The sequence below is a fragment of the Callorhinus ursinus genome, unplaced genomic scaffold, assembly GCF_003265705.2.
Source record: "Callorhinus ursinus isolate GAN/ISIS: 27379988/994484 unplaced genomic scaffold, GSC_fseal_2.0 scaffold8, whole genome shotgun sequence".
Lineage (NCBI taxonomy): Eukaryota > Metazoa > Chordata > Mammalia > Carnivora > Otariidae > Callorhinus > Callorhinus ursinus.
In genome coordinates, this window is record NW_027397070.1 from 69,922,620 (window position 1) to 69,944,954 (window position 22,335).

Genomic DNA, 22,335 nt, shown 5'->3' on the forward strand with positions numbered 1-22,335 from the left:
CCCGAAACTTCTGTTTCAGGGGTGTGTGGGTGTGTGTGTGTGTGTGTGTGTGTGTGTGTTTACAAGGTGGCTGATGTGAAATGTATTCCTCCTGAAGGAGGGATCAAAAATGTTTGGAAATGTTTGAAAGCCAACGCCTCAAAGTTCCCATTCATCAGGGATAGCCCCTGTGAACTGTTGGGAGTGTTTCCTTCCAGGCTCTACTTCGCCTACTGACAGTGGTATATGAGTACATTCCCAGATATAGGTTCCATAATCAGGATCACGATGCACAGTGCTTGATGACCGCCCCCGCCACCCCCACACACCTTTCTCCTGCCAGTCCCTACCCGGCACCCTTTACCCATCCATACATCTAGTCCAAGCAGCTCCGTGCCGGCTAACTCGTGCCAGATCCGTGGGAGGCCTGAGCCCCTGCCCCCGCCTCAGGAGACACTCTGCCCTCAAGGAACGCTGGATCAGTGGGAAGGAGGGGGTGAGACAGGCATTGTTCTTATTGGTGGTTTTTTTTTTTTTAAGATTTATTTATTTGAGAGTAAGAGCATGGGGGGGGAGGGGCAGAGGGAGAGGGAGAGAGAATCTTAAGCAGACTCTGCACTGAGCATGGAGCCCTCCGGGGGGCTCGATCTCACGACCCTGAGATGACGACCTGAGCCGAAACCAAAAGTCAGACCCTTAAGCGACTGAGTCACCCAGTTGCCCTACTGTTCTTATTGTTACCATCACCATCATCCTCATCATTAGTGTTTCTGAGGTTCACTGTCAGCTTAGCAATATGGTGCAGGGAGAGGGAGGAGGGGCATTAAAAGAGTTCATAGAGAGGGTCTCTTGTGTCCCTTGAAGGCACAAGTGTCTCAGCTGGGAAGACACAGAGGGAAGGGCATCCTTGGTGCAAAAGCCGAGGGGGCCAAGAAGGGCAGATTGTGTTCAGAAAACAAGAAACCCCCAGTGTGGCTATAAAGCAGAGGGGGGCATGGTGGAAGAGGAGCGGCAGTGAGGAGGGTTGGGGCCACTTTGGGAGCCTAGGCCACAGCTCGGGGTCTCTGCTGAGCCTCAGGGATGGGAGCTTTAGACAAGAGAGCAGGGAAGTCAGAGGGAGAGGGGAAGGAGCGACAGACACCTGGGGATGGGGGTGGCTGGACACGCCGTCCATCCGCCACTGACAGAGGGTACAGGTGCACTTGCAGGAGTCAGCCTGCCATCTGCCCTTGACCCAGCAGCTGTCCTCTAGGCATCTACCTGCAGGAGATAGACTACTGGGCACAGAGCGGGGGAGGTACCAGAGGACCATGGCCTCCGCCTTATACCATGCAGACACCCCTCTACAGAGAAGTGATGTCCCAAACCACGGGGCGACCCACATGTGGAATAGTGAGAAGTGATATCTGAGTGTTTGCCCTAGGGCCCAGGCACTGGGCAAAGGGCTGTATCAGGATTATTCAATTTGGTCATCCTAACAACCCTCTTCGATAAATAAGATTATTAGCCCCATTTCACTGATGCACAAACTGAGGCTTGGCAGGGTCAGAGACCGCTGGGCCAAGGTGTTATGGGCTGAATTGTGTCCTCCCCCAAAATTCATTGTTCAAGTCCCTAGTACCTCCGAATGTGCCCTTATTTGGAGATAGGATCTTTAAAGAGCTTAAGTTAGGATGAGGTCATTGGGGCGAGCCTTGATCCAGTATGACTGGTGTCCTTAAAAGAAGAGGAGATGGGGACCCAGACACACAGAGGGACGGCCATGTGAGGACACAGGGAGAGGGCGGCAGTCTACATGCCGGAGAGAGAGGCCTCAGGAGAACCTCGCCCCTCCGACTCCTGCATCTCAGATCTGCAGCCTCTAGACGTGTGAGGAAATATTGTGTTGTTTCAGCCCCTCAGTGTGTGGTACTGTGTTATAGCAAACCCATACACAGGCCATGGACAAGAAAGTGGCTTTGACCACAGGCCTCTCTGACCCTGGTGCTGGGGGGTTAACACCAGGCTGCACCGCATCCCTTGCGTGGCCAAAAGGAATCAGGGCACTTGAGATTTTCCCAACCCAGACCCGTTCCTTCCTCTGTTGTTACATGAAAATGCAGCTTCTAGGACAGTGGGTCTGAATTGGGCAGTGAGTGTGTGTGCTCTTTTTTTAATATCTGCAAAGACACACACACAGGCAGCTCTAGAAAAATCTACCCCGAGGAATTCACAGTAGCTGTCTTTGTGTGGGTGGGATTATGAGTGTTTTCTTACTTTCTTCTTGTTGCTTGTCTGTAGCCTGTGATTTTTCTGTAGTGAATGTGTATTGCTCTTATAACAGAAAAAATAAAACTAAAAACAGCAAAAACAGTGGCTGTGGCAAGTAGAAACCTGGAGGCCAGGGCAGCTAGAGGATCCGGCTGGAGGTGGTGAGCTCAGGGCCAGGTCTGGGGATGGTGGGTGGGAGTGTTGGGGGGCGGTGCTGGCACGAGAGTCACTTGGGAGGGAAAAAAAAAAGGAGTAGGGTTGCTGAAAAAAAAAAAAACACAAGACACTCAATTATATTTGAATTTTAGATAAGCAACAAATTTTTTTAGTATAAGTATGTCCCAAATATTACGTGGGATATACTTATATTTAAAAAGATTTTTTTTTATTCATTGTTTAATCGAAATTCAAATTTAATTGGATGTTTTGGGTTGTTTCTTTGTTTTAAATTTGACAATCCTAAGCTTGGGTGGGGGCCAAAGGTGAACAGTAGTGCAATCTCTCTGAGGCTCTGTTAGTGGCAAACTCAGAGCTCAAATGGCCTCAGAGCATGGGATAGATGAAAGCAAAGTCTCTAAGATCCTCTATTCAGTCTTCCCCTCTGGCCAGCCAGAGGCCCCCAAACTCTCCAGAGACTACGTCTGGTGACCCGGAGCCAAGGAGGAATGACCACCAGCCCTGCTAGCTGATGATTTGCAGGGCCCAAAGCAAAATGAAAATTCAGGGCTCCTTGTTCAAGAACAGGGGAGAAATGCCATTAAAGGTACAAAATATAAAGCTTTTTCCTTTCTTTCGTGGTACCTCAACTTGTCATGGTGTTTCTTTGCTATTTAATGGCATTATAAGTAAAGAAAAATTAACATTTTAAATTATGTATTAGTCTGGGCTCTCCGGAGAAACAGAGCCAGTAGGATAGAGAGAAAGATTTACTTTAAGGAATTGGTTCACGTGATGATGGAAGCTGAGAAGTCTAGGATTTGCAATCAGCAAGCCAGACACCCAGGAGAGCCATTAATGTAAGTTTCAGTCCAAAAGCAAAGGTCTGAGACCCAGGAGCGCCAGCAGTGTAAGCTCCGGTCCGAGTCTGAGTCTGAAGACAGAAGACCAAAGGCCCAGCCCCACAGCAGTCAGATGGAGGGGGCAAACTCTCCCTTCCTCAACCTTTTGTTCTATCCAGGCCCTCAACTGATCAGACGAGGCCCACCCACATCAGGCAGGGCGATCTGCTCCTCACAGTCTATTGATGCAAACGTTCATCTCATCTCGAAACACCCTCACAGACACACCCAGAATAATGTCTGACCAAGTGTCTGGGCACCCCCCTCGCCCAGTCAAGCTGACGCGGAAAATTAGCCACCACAAATCAGTAGCATGGATGTTACTACCATTCGCCTCTCCAGTGAGGTGAGAGAGCATTGAATCCACACGGGGAACCACAGACATTACAACTTTGCATTTCATGGCCTGCCCCCGCACGTGCATTTCATCCTCGCCAGAGCAGGGCAGATGCTACCCAAAGTTGACTCCCCTGTTTTTAGTTCACTTCTTGGTATGGGCACACTTTGCCAACGCTCTTGGCCGTCACTTTGCTGATGAGAAAGGACACATGGCAAGAAAAGGAACCATGGGAAGCCCCATCTTTCCCTTTCCACTGTGCCATCCCTCTGGGGGGCCCGTGGCTCACACCTTCCACACACATGTACCTTGAGTCGCTCCGAGTCTCACGGAGCTTCCACACGCTACGGACATCCATGCTCATGGGGCATCACGAATGCTACATGTGAGGAACAGCAGAGAACAGGGCCGTGCATGTCACCCTACCCACTCCGCTCACACACATCCTCCAGTGTCCCATCCAACTTCACTTACAAAACACAATGCAAAGACAACAATTAATCAGAATTTCAAGACAGTGACAGCAGAGCATTAAATCAAGGGCAGGGTCCTTCAAGTGAGGGGCGCTGGACACTGGCCCAGGATGCACACCCATGAAGCCCCCCCGACCATCAGTCCAGACCGGCACGCAGCCAGCTGCGAGTCTGGGGAGTGGGGGCAGCTCCTTCCATGGGCAGAGGGGGCCACACTATGGTGCTCCCAGTTCTCCTGGGAGGAGAGTGAATCTCCGTGGTGTTAACCAATGTCCCCAGGATACACGCCTTCCACCTCCAAAGCCATGCCCTTGGCTCTCCCCACTGCACTTGGCTGCTTATGGGGTGGCTAACCCCTTGCTGGCAGTTTGTTTGCCCGGGCCAGGGGCTGTGAAGATGGCAGGTGGATGCTCACCATCACAGTGCCCTAAGACTCTGCTGGCTCAGGCAGGCTGTGGCCAGAGGCAGAGTCAGGGGATAGGGAGACAGGCCCGAAGAAGGTGCCAGGAAGGGGAGGGTACATATGTAAAGGCCAAGAAACAGCACCACGCATCGTTCAGCCAGAGATGCAGGGCAGGTATGTGTTTGCATGTGAGCGAGTGTGTGAGACATATACAAATTCACTCTGCAGACCCTCATTGGGCCCCTGATACCCACCAGGCCTGTAGGAAGCACCGAGAAGAACTGGTCCCATCCTAACAGAGCGACTGAGCTGGCAGGGGAAACAGAAACTAACAATGCAGGAAGCCTGGGATTTGGGTAACCCGAGGGAAGGCTTCCTGGAGGAGGTGTATCATGAAGGATTAGAAGCTCAGGTGGGAAGAGCCTCAGGGATGGAAAGAATGACGTGTGCAGAGCCTTGGCAGCGAAAACATCCTGGCAGGTTTGGGCAACGGCGGTCAAGTCCATGGGGCCCCGGAGGGGGCAGGCAGGGATGAGAGGTGAGGCTAGAAGGCCCTATGTGGATCTGACACTTGACCCTGAAGGCCCTGGGGAGAGACAGGAAGGTGGCTGGGAGCAGAGAGGGTAGGGGTCAAGCCTCGGTCCAGGGTAGCTGTCCCTAGCGGTGGCTGGATCACCTTAAGGAAGATACTGGGCTCCAGCCCTGTCCTGGCCACAGCCCTGTCCTCCCTGGCCTGAGCCTCCTCCCCTCACCCCCACTCCATGGCTGGACCCAATCACACTGCTCTGGGACTGCCTGAGCTCCCTGAATCCCCATGACCCTTTTCCCAGAGAAAGCACTCAAGCTCTCTCCAACCCACCCCGCACGTGTGTTTGCATCCCATCCCACAGCAGTCTGGAGCAGGGACCCATCCTCCGCCACTGACAGCGCAGAACTAGAAACCACAAAGCACCTCCTTATGCACTGGGGTTCCAGGGAAGGTTCACCCCCAGAAAAGTTCTATTGGGTGCAAGAATTTGCATGCTGTCGTTCTTCCCAGATCTGTCTGTAAACCCAGCAGGCCTCCACACAAAACCCCGAGAGGGTCCTGGAGCTTATCCCAGCATCCACATGAAAGAGAAGAACCAGGATTAGCCACAAGAATTTTTAGAAAAGAAAGAATTGGAGGACACATTGTGCATCCATTCATTCCTTTTGACAAATATTTATTCCAACCTGAAATGAGCCAGCCATAATTCCTGCTCCACAGGAACAGAACCCATGTTCCTGCCCAATGGCGTACATGCTCAGGTTGGGGGACAACAATCGGAAACAGATAAGCTTTGGGTGGTAATAGTCAACAAATCAATTTTGAATCCTAAAAAATGCGGCAAGGAAAAATAAGGTCAGTGCTTCCCGCATCCATAGGGCCACCCCAACACCTAGTGGCTTAAAACAATAGCACTCCCATCACTGCTCATAGGCCTGGAGGCTGAGTGGGGCTGTGGTCAGTGGTCTCACCCAGGGTCTTTCAAGACAGTTGCAGCCAGATGGGAGCTGGGGCTGGGGCAACTCGAAAGCTTCCTTATTCATATTTCTGGTGACAGTGGCCAGTTCCCAGCTGAAGACTTCCGGAACTGTAGCTGAAATACCTATCTGGGGTCCCTCTCTGTCACCTGGGTTTCATCATGTCAGCTGGGCTCCACAGGTGCGCATCCCAAGAGAGTAAGGCAGAAGTGCACGGCATTGTTATGACTTAGGAAGTTATATGGCACCACTCTGCAAACTCTGCTTGTCCAGGTAATCACAGAAATCTGTCTGCCTGCTTGAGGGGAGGGGACACAGACTCCCACCATTCAGTGGAAGATGTGCCAAAGTCACAGAGCAGGAGCGGGCTACGTTGTCCTGTCTTTGGGAAAAACATTCCATCGCAGCCAGGGTAAGGGAATAGAGTCATTTACAAAGTAATAATAAAAAAGCAAGGGAATGACCCAGGATAGACAAACAGACCCCCAGGACAGAGCAAAGAGCCCAGAGAGAAGCTCATGCCCATGTTGGAACACCATACATAATGAGGGGGTGTCAGCAGTCAGTGGGCACAAGCACTAGTAAGGAGGAAATTACATTGTATCCCTGACACACACACATGACACACAAAAATAAATTGCCAGTGGGATAAAGACTTGAAGTGGAATGCAAACTGTTACAACTTTTAGAAGACTGTGTAAAAAATTATCTCTATGCCACAATGAGATACCACCTCACACCCATTAGGATGGCTACTATGAAAAAAAAAGCTGAAAATAACAAGAGTTGGGTGTAGAGAGGATGCAGAGAAATCAGAGCCCTTGTTCGCTGCTGCTGGAATGTAATGGTGCAGCCGCCGTGGAAAACGGCATGGGGGTGCCTCAAAAATTATGTAAAATGTGATCCACCAGTTTCTACTTCTGGGCATATACTCAAAAGAACAGAAAGCAGGGTCTTAAATACATATTTTCAGACCCATATTCCTAGCGGCACTATTCACGGTAGCCAAAAGGTAGAAGCCACCCAAGTGTCCATGGATAAATAAATGGATAAATAAAATGTGGTCTGTCCATACCATGGAATATGACTCAGCCCTAAAAAAAGAAGAAAAATGCTGACACCGGCTACACCGGGGATGAATCACGAGGACTTTATGCAAAGTGAGAAAAGGAAGGCACGGTGGAACAAATCCTGTGTGATCCCATTTATATGAGGTCCCGAAAAGGGTCAAGTCCATAGAGACGGAAAGGGGAATGGAGGAAGAGGTGGTGACTGGGAGGAGGAGGGGATGAGAAACTAGCCGTTAGATGGGGCAGAGTTTCGGTTCAGGGAGATGAAAAAGTTCTGGAGATGGGTGCAGGGGATGGCTGCACAACAGTGTTTACAATGGTCAAGATGGTAAATTTTAGGTTATACGTTATCTTACCACAATTAAAATGGATATACATGCACACACACACGTGCAATTTTTTTTTTTTTTTTTTAGAGAAGATCTCTATGTTCTTAGGATGGGGAAATTTTCCTATTTAAAAAAAAAAAAACATAAAGGAAATACGGCTATACGACAAAATTAAATTTTTCTCTGTGAGCAAAGATGCTATCAACAGTTGAGACTCGCATGCTGGTGTTCACGCCTGTCCCTCCAGACCCATCGGCCTGACTGTCCCGGCTCTCCATTGATGAGCTCTCTTCTCCCAGCTCCGTGGGCTGGGTCTGGCTGATGGCAGGCAGGGCAGGAGCCTGGGGGGTGGGAGGAGGCTGAGGGCCAGAGACTTTTTCCCAGCCACCTATGACAGGGTTGCCGGGGGCAGGCTGGGTGTCTAAGAGCCCCCTCCTCTCAGGGCCTCTCTCCACCACCCAGTAATTGCTCTCTCCTCACCCAGGGGCCTCGGGGTGGCCATGGCTCCCGGGTGGCCAGCCTGTGGTATCGCTCCAGCCCTCCTTGTTCCTCTGCACCTTGGCAGGTAGCCCCGGATCAATCTCTCCCCACATCCCCAAGTTGAGGGTGCTGGTTATTTCCTGCCAGCACACAGGTCGTTGGGAAGCGTATTTGTTGCCAACAGAGGAGTACAGACAGTAAACTCCTACATGTGGGAGAGATGGACAAACTGCAGGTGCCCAGAGTGGAAAGGAGGACAGCAAGGAACCCAGGAAGGCACCCGTCTTTATGTGGGCAGAAGAGCGGCCCCCAGTGAGGTCCCCCAGACCCTGACAATGTCACTTTACATGGCAAAAGGGACTTGGCAGATATGGTGAAGCTAAGGACCCTGGGATGGGAGATGATCCTGGGTTATCCAAGGGGGACCCGAGGTCATCACAAGGTCCTTCTAAGCAGGAGGTAGGAGGCACAGGGGAGGGGTCGGACGCTGCTGGCCGTGAAGCGGGAGGAAGGGGTCCCGAGCCAGGAGACACAGGCAGGCTCCAGAAGCCAGAAAGAGAAAAGTACAAGAGGACTCTCCCCGGCAGCTTCCAGGAGCACAGCCCTGCCACACCTTGACTGCAGCCCAGGGAGACCCCGTGGGACTTCCGGCCTCCCGGACTCCTCGTGATCAAGTTCGTGTGCTTCGTCGCCGCCGTGCTTCAGTGGTTTGCTATGGGAGCTGGTGTAGCTTCACTAGCAATCGGGGGGATGCAAACTGAAAGCCATGCGGCACAGCAGATACAGGGGGCTGGGGGGGCCGGGAGTGGACGCTCCGCCCCGTGGAGAGGGCCGGACCGTCGCAGAGGGCTTTTGGAGCACCGCAAGCATCGCGGCGGCCGCACGTGCTCACACCTGTGGCGCAGGGAAGCCACCCTGAGCCCCACGGCCCGCAGGGGGGCCTGGTCCTCAGAGATGGCCCCAACCCCTGACCGCTCCCGCTCTGGGCCCCTCCCACTCTGGCTCTGGGCCGGCCTGTCACAGCCAGTGACCACCAAAAAGGGCAGTCTGGGCATCTGTGTCCGGACCTGAGGAAGGCCTGGCAGCTTCTGCTTTCGTGCTTTTGGGGTCTGGAGACACCACGTAAGGGGGCAGGAGACCCCGCCGGAAAGGGAGAGAGGCCTGCAGATCCCGGTGTCTTCTGAACGTCCTGTGATAGACACTATCTGACTGTGGGATAGACTCTACGCAGGACCAGCAGAAAAAGTGCCGAGCTAAGCCCAGTCGACCCCCAGAGCAGAGAAATAATAAAACGGCCATTTTACTCCATGTTCTGGGTGACCCATTGGGCAGCCTTAGAAAAGGAGAACACCCAGCCTGGGGGCCCCTCAGGGGCACGGGGCGGTCCCCTCCCTGATGAAGCGCTGTCATGGCACGCAGGAGGGGTGTAGGCAGGTGAACCATGGAGCAGTGGACCCCCCCCCCCCGCAGCCAGAATGAATGAACTAGATCCACACGGCTCGCTAGAGTCACACCCCGGAAACACGACGCGGATCTTCTGTGTGGCTCCATTCGTATGAGATGCCAGAAGAGGTAAATCCAGAGACAGAAAGCAGATTGGTGGTTGCTGGAGGGGGAGCAGGGAGTGTCGGCTAATGGCTATGGGGCCTCCTTCAGGGGCAATGAGAATGTTCCAGAACTAGACAGAGGTGGTGGCCGCAGAGAACCAATGCTGCTCAAGGGTACCCTTGGAAATGGTTGGTTTTATGTCACGTGCATTTGCCTCAATAAGAGAAAATGATGAGTAGGAAACTCAAGTGGCAGAAGGATGTGTGTAAACTGACACTACGTGTGTGAGAGTGTAGGATTGTGAAAATCGATGGACAACGTGTGCGCACACAGACACAGGGAAACACCTCCATATGGGAGACCGACCTCCGGGGGGTGTTTCCTCTGGGAGAGGAGGGGGGAGCTCTGAAGGAGGAAAAGGGGGTTCCAGCCATATCTAATGTTTACCTCATGTTCAAAAATAAAAAATCGGGGGCTCCTGGGTGGCTCCTTCGGTTGAGCATCTGACTCCTGATTTTGGCTCAGGTTATGATCTCCGGGTCATGGGATCGAGGCCGGCGCCAGGCTCTGCGCTCAGCATGGAGTCGGCTTGGGATTCTCCCTCTCCCTCTGCCCCTCCCCGCCCTAAAATATATAAATAAATCTTTAAGAAAAATAAAAAAATTAATGCCGTCCTGCGTTGAATCTAAGCAGTGGCCATGGTCACGGTTATACCATTCCCTATAGTCTTTTGTAGGTCTGAAATATTCCACAATTTCAATGAAAAACAGAGTGCTCTCTTACCCCACTTCACCTCACCGAAAAGAAGAAGTCCTCAGTGTCTGGGAGGCCCCTCCCGGCTCTGATGTGGCCGCATCAGTCACATGGGAGGGCACCTGTGAGGGGTCCCCGGACCCGGGTGGTGGTAGGGCTGGGTTTCGAGCAGGCAGGCCCTGGGGAGCTCACCCTGTAAGAGCTTCCTACTAAGTCCTGCTTCCCGGGGCTCCCCCAATGAAACGTCACAACAGGCTCTGAAGAAGACTCCGTTATAATTCCCAGTTTGCAGACGGGGAAGCCGAAGCCCAGGAGGTGACAGTCCCCACTAGCGAGAGGCAGAGCCAGGATCCCGTCCCCCACAGTCGGGCTGCCAAGGGCGGGCTTAGCTGCATTCACTACTCTGCCTCATGTAGCGAGTGGGACGTCTCAGTCACGTCCAAGTGACAGCTTGCTGGGCTGCACCCACAGCCCCGAGGGCTAGCTCTTCCTTTCCAGAACATGTGTCACTTTCCCCAACCCACTGTCCACGGGCCTTGTTCTTCTACAACCCCGCCCTCCGATGAGCCAAAGGAAGAGGCAATACAAGTTGAGTCACCATAATCATTGGGGCCCCCCCAGAGAGGGTCCTGAAATTGGCTCCAGGACCACCCTCCACACGCAGTCCAGGCCAGTCCACACTATGGCCCGGACTGAGGTTAGGGCGCACACAGAGCCACCCGGCGCTCAGGTTAGAGCACACAGATATGCGTAAAGAGGAGTTTCAAACCACTTCTCTGAGCCTGGTTAGGGGGCCCTGAGCCAAGAGCTGCCCTGTGAGCTTCCTCTGCTTCAGCCTCTGCAGTGTGCGATTGAAGTCGGCCCAGGATCTTCCCAAAGGGAAAGACTTCTGGAGCTCAAGACTCCAGCTGGGTGCCAGGCGCCGGGCGTGCGGTGGGGACGAGCAGCGGGTGGGGGACCAAGTGAAACCAGACCGTCAGCTTTGGGAAGCTGATAAATCTGGTACATCTGCACAAGCTCCAAATGAAAAGGGCAAGGCACAAGAAGTTACAATTTCCCTGGACCTCAGTTTACCTCCCTCTTTGACATGGAGGTGGTACTATCTGTCCCACTGAGTGTAAAGGATAGAAGTAAAAGTGCCCATAAAAACCCAAGAACTTGGGCTCCTAGGTGGCTCAGTCAGTTAAGTGTCTTCCTTCGCCTCAGATCCCGGGATCCTGGGATCGAGCCCCATGTTGGGCTCCCTGCTCAGTGGGAACCCTGCTTCTCCCTCGGCTTCTGCCCCTCCCCTTGCTCGTGTTCTCTCTCTCTCTCTCTCAAATAAATAAATAAAATCTTAAAAAAAAAAAAAAGCCCAAGAACTTGGTGATGGGTGGCTGGTAGCAATATTTCTAGATTTTGCCATTACTAAGGAGGGGCTGAGCTGGTCTCTCAAGCTTTTGTGGCCATTAACGTCAGCGTGGTGAGCTCCTTCCTTCCCTGACTCAGTGTTTCCATCTGTGCTAGGGGCATGCAAACAGCCTATGGCTGACATTCCTACCCAGAACCTGCCCTGAGGCCACCAGCCCCATCCCCCTTCTTGGACCAGCTGGGATCCCTGGGAGTCACTGCTCCTGGAGCTCCTAGAGCCCCTATCCCTCTGCTCTGACTCCCACACAGCCTGTCAGCTACAAACACACACTCCTGGTGGGACAACCAGTTGCCCAGGGCGCCTCTGTGGGGCAGCTCTTAGACAGCTGGGCCTTGGCACAGTTGTCCTTGGTGAGGAGGTAATAAAGACATCCCCAGCTTGACAAGAGTGCCACAGATCTCAGAGCTAGGCAACCCCAGTGCTGTTACTGCAGTGGGGCTTCCAGTTGCAAAGTCCAGGGCTCCCACTGCCCAGAAACTGCAGAGGCCAGCTTGGAGCTCAGGGCCGTGTGACACCCAAGCTCAGCTCTCCCTGCAGAGGGAAGGAACACAGTCACCGAGCACACAGCCTCAGGACCACATTGCCCTGGTGGGATCTTCCTCCTGCCATTGATGGACAGCGTCACCAAGGATGAGTCGCTGCCTCCCTGTGGCTCAGTTTCCTCATTTGTACAAAGAATTTTTCTATTTGTAAAATCAATACAAACACCTTATTTGGAAAAAATGATTGTGAAAGCGAATAGTAATAGTAGCACCCACCTCATGGTTATTTTGAGGATCGATGGGGTGGACAAAGTTAGGTGTGTGTGACAGTGTGCGGACACCGAACACTGGACAAATTCAGCTGTCATTGCCATTGTGGCACTGGGATTACCACCCACATGGTCCCCTCCCCTCCAAATAAACCTCAGAGACCCAACGTGAATAATACAGCCCAGGTCTGAAAGCTTCTGGATGGCAGAAGTGTTTGCAATTGCCAGGATATATCTAGAAAATAAATCATTTAAGGAAAGGATCATTGTTTTTTTTTTACCATCTTTCATTCTTTCAGAGATTGAACAGGCCACTTGAGAAGATAAAGCAGCCAGCGGGTATCAGCAAATAATTCCGAGAGCTATAAATAGTCTTTGGATGCCTGAACTGACGAGCGCTTGGAGGGAAATTCATCTAAGCCCCCCGTCCTACAGGGGATGCCCCTTGTCTGGGCTGAGAGACAGGGCCACCCAGCTGTCAGTGCCTGGTTCTCTCTCCTTGCCCGTGGAGGGATAAAGGGGGTTTTCTTTACATTCCAACTGTTTCCATGTCCATAATGTGTCTGTCCTCATAGAGAAACGTACCACCTGTCAATAAATAGATAAGCCTGGGAGCTCCCGAGGCCCCCAGACCCTGTGTCCTGCAGCCAGGAGGGGAGAGTCTGATTAAGTAAACCACTGCAGAGCGCACAATGTCATGGGCATGAGGGTGGGCCCAAAGCCCCGCCTTACAGCATCCAGCTCTTGGCTGTGAAGCATTCTCCGTCGGACTGACTTGTTTCATCTGTAACTGCTCAGGGTCAGCCCAGTCCTGCCCACGTTTCCTGGGTGCCTGTGCCCGGCCTGGGGCTGGGTGTTGGCCCCAGCAGTGTCACGCTGGAGAACTAGTGTGGAAGTCCCCCCAGACTTGGTGAGTGCAGTCTTCACCGGGAGCCCAGGGAAGCCAGTGCAGGATGGCTGTGGTCCCCAGGACAGTCAGGGACCACTCCTCAGAGACATGGAAGGAACAGGGAAGGCAAGAAACAGAGCTGCAGTGTGCGGGAAGGGGCACGTTTTTGGTGGGGCAGGAGATGAGAGGCAAAGCAGGTCTATGCTCCCCTACTTGTGGCTATGTGGCCTCAGGCAAGTGACTTAACCTCTCTGTGCTCTGATTTCTCCTCTGAAAACTCAGATCAAAAGTAGCACCTACCCGCTAAGGTGGCACAGGGCTCCCACAGCAAGTGCTCACTTGCTGAGGTCACCCGCTCCTACCATGGGGGTGGGCCTGTCTTGGCTTCCTAGCAAGATGCCCCAACATCTACATGGGGTTTTAGCAGTATCAGAAGGCTCATTCTGGCCATGGTTGGGGAAGGCAGGTGGAGTGGTTAGAGGGAGTCTCTGACCGGTATCTCGCATCTGCATGGAGGTCTCTGTGCCTGGCTACCACCTGGCAGTCTCGGGAGACTGAGTCAGGGAGAGCCATCATTCCAAGAGAACTGTGGCAAATAGGGTGGGATCTGTAGACTCCCTGAGGACAGAGGTCCCCCAGGACCCCAGGGGGCATCAGTCAGAGGTCCTGGACCCACCACCCATTGTGGGGGGACCCGGCCCCTCCCAGAGCTGATGGTGCTGGAACTGTCAGCAAAGGCTTCCAGAACCAGCGGCTTCCATGCCCCTCCCCAGACTTGGGCTAGTCCGCAGACCCACCCCCATCCTCTATCCCCGAACAGCCCTCCTCCGTGGCCTGGGTGGCTTTTGGCTGTATACAGTGTGGCTTCTTGTTTCCAAGTTCAGAAACATCTCCTGGCTGCCCCCGGCAAGTTGAGAAGTCTACTTAGTTAGATGTAAGTAGATGTGAGGCAGGCAGTTGAGAGCCTGAAGGCAGTTTCTGTGCTGTGCAGAGCAGACCCTACGGAAGAAGGCTTCTGAGGGCATCGTGCTCCCCAGGACTCCTGCGGCTCAGCAAGCATGCACAGCTCCCATGCTCACATGTCTTCTCCCAGCCACATGCGGAGACATGCGCACACTACGTGCAGATACACACAACCACAGACAACACGGGCAGGTGTGCACACACAAGAGAATCTACACAGACACACACACACACACACGCACGCACACACACACAGCCCCAGACTTCCATGCTCAGCTTCTTCCAAGGATGAGCAGGCCAGGAAGGTCCCCTCTGACAGGAGATGCAGGCCACCTCCAGATGCTCCTGCTGATGCTCTGCACAGCCCCAGGGGAGCCATTCACATAGAGCACAGTGGGGAGGGCACCCCTAGGGCTGTGCCACACTAAGACCCTGGGCACCCTGGAGCCACAGTTCCTAGTGTCATCACCAAGGAGTCCATTTTGCCATTCCAAATATCTTGCCTGGAATTTTTCCCAGCTCTGTCCCGGAGTCTCCCTATGTTTTTCAGTCCTGGACTTCACAAACAATTCCCTGATTTCTGTTCCCTATTCCAGAACTTACTCCTGAGAGAACTTACTCCTGGAATTGGGAGCTTGGGCCTGAACGGGCAGGGGGTCAAATCCGTTCAGGCCCTGCATCCCTGCCCCTCACTCTCCCTCTTCTCTCCCTCGTCCCTGGCCTTCTGGAACAGAGCCTGGAGAGTATCTGGGTGAGGCTGTTGGGCCCTGAGCTAGCAAAAGGAATCCTCACCTGTCCCTCTTTCAGAGTTGCCAGAGCGCAGGGTGTGAGTGAGGGACATGCCCTCCTCAACTAGAGGCAAAAATATTGGGCTTCTTTGGGAGAGCCAGAACCAGGTCTGAAAACCTGCTTCCCAAATCAAATAGCTTGACTCAGGAAGCTCCACCCATCTGTCCGACCATCCAGAATCCACCACCCACCCACCGAACATCCATCCATTCACCCACCTGCCCGGTCATCCGCCCACCCAATCCAGCAATCCAACTGGGAAGACAATCAAGTCAACAGCCGCGTCAGGGACCCTGCGCTCTGGGCTGGGCCCTGGGACTCAAATCCTTAACAAGACCAATGTGGCAACTCCCCTTTACGCAAGCGCTCGGATGTCACCCAGCCTCTTGGTCTCCCCTGAGCTTAAAGATTCCAGAGCCCTGGAGAAGGATGGGTTGCAGCTCTGTTAGGTCTTCTGATTTTGGCTGTGAAACTCTAGGAAAGTCGTAAGGAAATGGGATTCCTTCCACATAAATACGCTTTACACATCTTGGGGACCCCATCTGTGCAGCAAAACACCCTCCAGCCCTTCTTCGCCCAGGTTGCCGGGTGGGGCGCACGTGCAGCCCCCGTTCCCAGAGGAGAAACATTTTTATCACTTCCGGAAATGAGACAGAGCTGTCAAAAGCTCATGAACTCAGCTAGTAAATTGTGAAACATAAGTCTCAGCTCTGTTCGGTGCCACAGAAAACATGACAGCTGGTATCAATTAGAGCGGTTTCTGCCTGGAGTCCCGGCTGACTCCGCGTCAAGCGGGTTTCCTGCCGGAGAGAGGGGCGTTAGGGGGGCGGGGCTCCCACAGGAACCGGGTCTGGCCCCTCCCCCAGTCCACCCCCTCGCCACGCCCCTGCGGGCCACGCCCACCGGACAAGGCGGGGGCACCTCCTGCGTGGCCCTCTGGTTGGGGGAGGGAATTTCCCAGAAGCCCAAGCAGGGTGGGGTCATGTGACTTTCTGGAGGCAGTCACCTGCCGGTGGGTTGGGATGTTGGGATGTTGGATGGACGCACTTCTTGGAGGGGAGGTTGGCTTTGGGGGTCACCATTAAGGACACCTCAGAAATTTGTTTCTACCCCATCTCAATAATCTGTGTCCTACACTTCACGTTTTAACTGAGCCATTGGAAGTGAAGGTGGTTTTCATTTTGCCCAGCCCCCCTCCCCTCCTTCAGTAACGAACCCCTTTGCCTGTAGGAACAGCATGCAGTGTGGCTCAGGGGGGGCTGATCCCAGCCATGGGCCAAGGCCCATGTCCCGGGCCCAGCCTTGCAGACTTGCTGGAGGTCTGCTCTGTGTTTCCTTGGGAAGTCTGTCAACTTCAGCTGTGATCACACACTGTGACAAAAATATGGTCCAAAGGCCTTTTTGTCCCCTCTGTGCAGAGGGCCAAGAGAGAGGCAAGCAGGAAAACGAAAGAGAGAGAAACTCAGTCCCAATGACCCTGGTTAAGCTCCTGGATTCAGCTGTCCCTAAAGCCAGGACTGCACAAAGACTTGACTTCCCACTTTAGGAAGACTTTTTTTTTTTTTTTTTGCTTAAACTAGTCTGAGTTGTGTTTCTCTTGTTTGCATTAGGGTCCTCTGATACGTTATGGCTACGCTTTCCAAGTCAGTAGACATTTATTGATACCTGTTATATGCCAAGGTCTGGGCTAGGCACTAAGGCACTAAGGCAGACAATAAATGAGACCACTTTGCTTATGCAAAAAATTGCATCCTTTTCCTCCCTTAGGAGGGGAACTAAGAGCTCTGGCACCCCCTCCATGCACAGTTATTCTAGATACTTGTCATACATTTTCTCTGATTTGTTACAGTGCCGCAACTGGACAGCCCCCAGCCCCATGAGCTTACCGTCCAGTGGGTGGAGGGGCAGACCTATAAACCAGCAGCGGGACAGTCTCACTCGTGGTGAGCAATAATCACAACGTCTCTGCAGGGCCAGCCAGTGGGAAAGGTCTCAGACAGGAGACTGGAGCTGATGGATGGCCAAGAGGTGCCCAGGACATCAAAGAACTGAGCACCCACGGCAAAGACAAAGCGGAACCAGAAGTGGAAATTAGTATCAAAGGAAAAATAAAGTTGCATGAAATGCATGCTCCAGCTGCATGTGGTCCAGCTCCATATACATACATGCTGATGCTTGGAGCATGCAGACGCAGAGGAAAAAGATGGAAAGGAAACACAGCATTAACTGTGAGAGCAATTGTAGATAATCCTTATTTCCTTTTTTATACTGTCCATATTTTCCAAATCTTCTATGATGGAACAATTTGGGTTTTGTTTTTTAACAAGTAAAGCAGCATGGACCCGCAGTAGGGGACCCATCTTGGGCAACATCTGAGGTCCTCTTGGGTCCCCTCTCATTCCAGCCACAGCTGTGGTCACCAGCCCCACACAGCCATAGCTCACCTGCGTTGCGGCCACCTGATGGTGTCTCGTCTGTGGAGCCCCCTTCTCCCTTCTGCTCCCACCCTGGGCTTTCTCCCGGGAAACCCAATTCTGTATTACGTGTGTCAACTCAAAATTCAGGGCAGTTAGCCTCCTGTGGGCGACCTCTGACCACTGCAGGACAGAGCTGGGAACTCGCTCCCCCTTGCCAGGGCGGGGGGGCGGGGAGGGGGGATGGGGCACATGATCCTAAGACATCATTACAGCTTCCTGGAGCACCTTCAGGGCTTGAGCAACGGGCACCTGAGGCAGGGACTCCCCTCCCTCCCATATCAGCCTGCAGCCCCTCCCACCCCTAGGCCACTTCCCAAATGAAGCCCTACACCCAACCTCTGTTTCAGGCTCTGCCTTGGCGGGGGGGGGGCTCTGCTCAGTGCAAAGATCCCACCACCCCACTCTACATGGGTCTCACCAAAACCATCCCTGGCCCTGGAAAGACTTGTGGACTTCTCTTCAGCTGCAGGCATCCCTGAAACATGTTCAGCAGAGGAAGGGTCTCCCCATCCCCCAGGAAGTCATCTTGTGTCCAGGTGGTGACGGGTCTGCATGCTGCAGGGACAGGTGAATGAGGCCCCTGACCGCACCAGCCAATTCCACTCGAGGGGCAGTGTCTGCATGGATCCCTAAAGCAACCCGGAACAGCCAAGTGACAGCCCGAGGGCAGAGGAGGGCTGGGAGGGCCTGCCTAGGCCCCATTCTAGGAATCACGGGCCTGGGACCTGCAAGGTGGTGGGGAGGCTGGGGGAGATGAGGTGACAGCCTGGAGACCTGGGCCAGTGCAGGGACCTCAGTATCCTGAAGACGACCTTGGACACGTTCTCACAGGCCACAGGAGCTCAGAAACAGGCCTGGAGGGGTGCGAGGCAGGAGGCAGGGGCGTCTGTGGGGTTCCGAAGAATCCGTAGGGATTTTTCCAGACTGGGGTGCTGGGCTCAGTAACGGGGCTGCTTTAGGTAATGGGGATTTGCCCTTTTCCACAAAGGCTGACACCATAAATGCTCTCCCTGCTGAAACGCTTCTCCACGCTGCCGACCCGCTCTTAGCGGGTTCCAGGGGCCTTGGAGGCTCGCGCAGCCTTTTGGGGCTGCTGTAAATACCCATTGTCCCTGTACAGTGAGCTGCGGAGAAAAACATGCGTGTTCTGTCGGGGCTTTGTTGGGTGCGCTGGTTGCTTAGATTCAGCTGAATGCTCCCGGCTCCGAGGGGGCGCGGACAGGATTTGGAGGCAGCGGAGCTGGCCCGGGTTCCTTGGAGCCTTGCCAGCTCTGCGGCCGGGGGCAAGCCTCGTCAGGGGTGAGTCAGCCGCTGGGGCAGAGCGCCTTCGCCCTCCCACCCCTCCTGATGTGGAACCCTGGGTCACCTCGCCCACCTCAGGCCTCAGCTTCCTCTTCTGTAAAATGGGGGCAGCCATCCCAATAAAAGTCCCTGCCCCGAGGGACAGGGACATGGGGGAACATCGTCGTCATAGAAAGCCAGGTTGATGCCTTCTCCGGGACTTGGCCCCAGGGGAGTTGTCGGCAGGACACCCCTGGGGCTCTCTGGGGCACCTTGACTGCTGCCCCACCTCCCACCTGGGCCAAAATCCCTTCCCAGCCCTAACCCCGAGAGGTTGACTCTCTCGTCTTTCTTCCTCCCTCCCTCCCTTCCTCTCCTTTCTTCTTCCGTCTGTGCCCCACCCCCTTCATGTTTCTATCAGACTCAGCTGCAGAAGGCTGAGCTCGTCGGCGGGCCCAGGTCACAGCACACGCTACTCACTGGGTGAGCACAGCCCTCCGCTTCTTCTCTGGGCCTCTCCTCCCTGCCGCACACAAAGGGCCGCCCTTCCCCGGGCGCTGGATGAGCACCGTCCCCATTGCATGTGCTCGTGCAGACTGGTTCTCTATGTTTTGTCTGCATGTCATTTCAATTTACATAAACAGCTTTCTGTAGTAGCTCACATGCTTCTCTTACTTTTTCCATCCAGCTCGGTGTTTTCAAGATCCATCTGTGTTGCTGTGTCTGTTTGGTTCCAGCCGCTGCTTGGTCTCCATGGGGGCGCATCCCCACCTCTTGCCTACCCGCTCCTGCCCCCACCAACCCCTCTGAGTTGGACATCCTGGCACCTGCCCCGTGTGGGGTGGCTCAGAAGGCCATTGGGATATTTCCAGGAGTGGATCACTGCACACGTGGCGGGGTGGGGGGACATGTGGGTCATTCACCCGCATCTCTACAGTGCAGCTGCGCCAGTCCACATGCCCGCAAGGAGCCTGGGGCAGTCATGCGTCTCCCATTCCCCGCTGATGCCAGCCTAACTTTTGTGAAGGTGACACGTGCAATGGTAACGAAGTCATGATTATACCAGCCAACACTCCCGGAGAGCTTCCTGTGCGCTGGGCATGTGCTCCACCCCGTCTAATTGGCACAACGCCGCAGAAGACAGGTACCTTCACATCCCCATTTTACAACCACAGAAATCAATGTTTGGAAAGGTTAGGGGCCTAGTCCAGCACTTCCAACCCTCTCTCCCGTGCCCCCAGGTTCCCAAGTCAGACAAAACGAGGACCTGAGGGCCAGGATCAGAGGGAGCTTGGGTGAGCCGGCCCTGCGGCTAGGACAGAATCCAGTGGCCATTCACCACTTCTCTGAGCTCATCACCTGGGCCTGGTGAGGGTGGAGGGGCGTTTTAGAGCCTAGAGAGGGCAGTGCTTAACCCAGAGCAGTGAGACTCATAAAGAGGGGCTTCAGCTGTATGACTGGCTCCCATCTGACCCTATCCTCCTGCCAAAAGCAGGGACCCTGCACTGTGCACCCTGTTCCAGCTTCAAGGTAAAGAGAGAAGTCTCTCACTTCCTATGCAAACCACTCTCCCATGCAAAGAATTGCATCCTTTTTCTCCTTCAAGGGGGAAGCTTACAGCTCTGGCACCATCTGTGGGCTGGGAATGATGCATTTTCTCAGCAGGAGGGGCATTGTTAGCCCTGGTTTGCAGATGAGGCTGCAGAGACCCAAAAGAAGAGAGTCCTGGGCTTGCCCAAGGTTGCACAGAAAAGGGACCAGGAACCTGAGAGGGTCGGGGTGGGTCACGAAGACCCTGGAACCAAACCAGCTCACCTTCCCTTCAGGAACCCCAGGGTAACTAGAGGAGGCACTGCAGCCTGGAGAGAAAGCACCTTGTGCCAGAGACCACCTAACCATCCGACCGTCGGGTTCAGGTGAGAGGCAGTGCCTGACCCTGGGAAGGGGGTCAGCCCCAGATCAGCTCCATCAAGGGCTGCCTCAGGGGACACAGAGGCCAAAACCCACAAATAAGCTGCCAGGCCTCCTTCCAATCATCCGCCCTTCGGAAAATCCAGCATACCATCCCAAAGGTGATTGTATCCCAACATCCAGACCGCAGTCCCCAGCCCCCGCTTTCCACACTCTGCAGGAAGACTGGAAACTTCCACGGGTAGCTTTTCCAGAGCTAGAACACCAAAGACAAAACCGGGGAGGGGTGCCTAAGACGGTGTAAAAGCTGAGGTTTGTACCATCTCCTGCATCTCCTGCAGATGGACACCTGGGCCCAAGGATGTGATGGATGCGGTAGTCCTGTCTGCAAAGAGAGGACTCCAGACACCTGTAGGGACCGGGCTGGTAGAGGCTCTGTCCTGCCTCCCAAGCAACTCCCTCCTCTGTCCAAACCCACTTCTTCCCCCTGCTTTTCATGGGGGTCAACCCTGATAACCATCTTGCACCCCAAATACATCTTGGCATCTACCTCCAAATAAGACAGTTGACACCAGGCAGGCCCTCGACCAGCACTGAGCCTCCCTCCCACCCCTGCCTGGTGGCAGGGGCACAGTGGTCCAGGTGTTAAAGCTACCACGGGGAAGAATCAGGAGGGCAGGGGTGGGAGGGCAGCTCTGACGTGTGTCATGGATCATGCATTTGAGACACGTGGAGGACACAGGAGACACGAGGATCCTGGGAATGGTAGCCGTTGCTAAGCACCACGGTACTCTATGGCAAGGTGACAAGGGCTGCGGGTGAGTAAGAGGAGGTGCGAAGCCCGTGTGAAACCCGGGGGCCTCTCTGAGGCTCCCATCTCCGCCTGCGACGGCTGAACAGAAAAAGCCAGAGACCAAGCCCAGGACCCAGTAGTCTGAGCGGCTGAAGTTCAGGGAGGACTCAATGCCTGGTCAAGACCAGGAAAACAGGAACCCTGACTTACGGGACAGAGGCTGATGTCCCTGAAGGTTCCCACTCCCCAGCTCCTCTGACCCCTCAGAGCCTGTGGAAGCAGCTCACTCACCTAGTCCCTAGCAAGAGTTAACAGCAAGACACTGCAGAGGGCTGTCTCCCTCACAACAACTCAGACCCCCCCTCAGGATCTGCCCCACCTTCCCCCCTGGCCATGAGGGTTAAGGATGTGTTGGACTTGATAAGGGAGGAAAGGAGCTGTAGGACGCCTCCTGAACGTCCTGGCGGGGCCTGAAGGAGCACATGTGGGTCTCCTATTTGATCAGAGACTGAAATGTAGGGCTGTCTGGGAGGAGTTCAGTGATTCGGTAGCACTCTCCTGAGACGCAGAGTTAGCTCCGGCAAGGGCCCAGGAGACAGTGCAGACTCACCAGCAGGCGGCTTCTGGGAGCCGGAGCCAGGGGTGGCCACTTGGATTGAAGCTGAGATGCTAGGGCGCCATGGCAGACAGAGATGAAGGGACTCCAAGGCTTGGGGAAATGGGCGCCTGGAGTGGACACACTGTGTGAGGCCAGAGGTCTGCCAGGTGATCATGCTCCAGGGAGAGGCCTGGAAGACATATCTACGGAGATCTGAGGGGTGCCGGCCTCACTAAAACATTTGTGGGGGCTGTCCTCTGGCAGGCAGCCAGGGCCGACAGCAGGA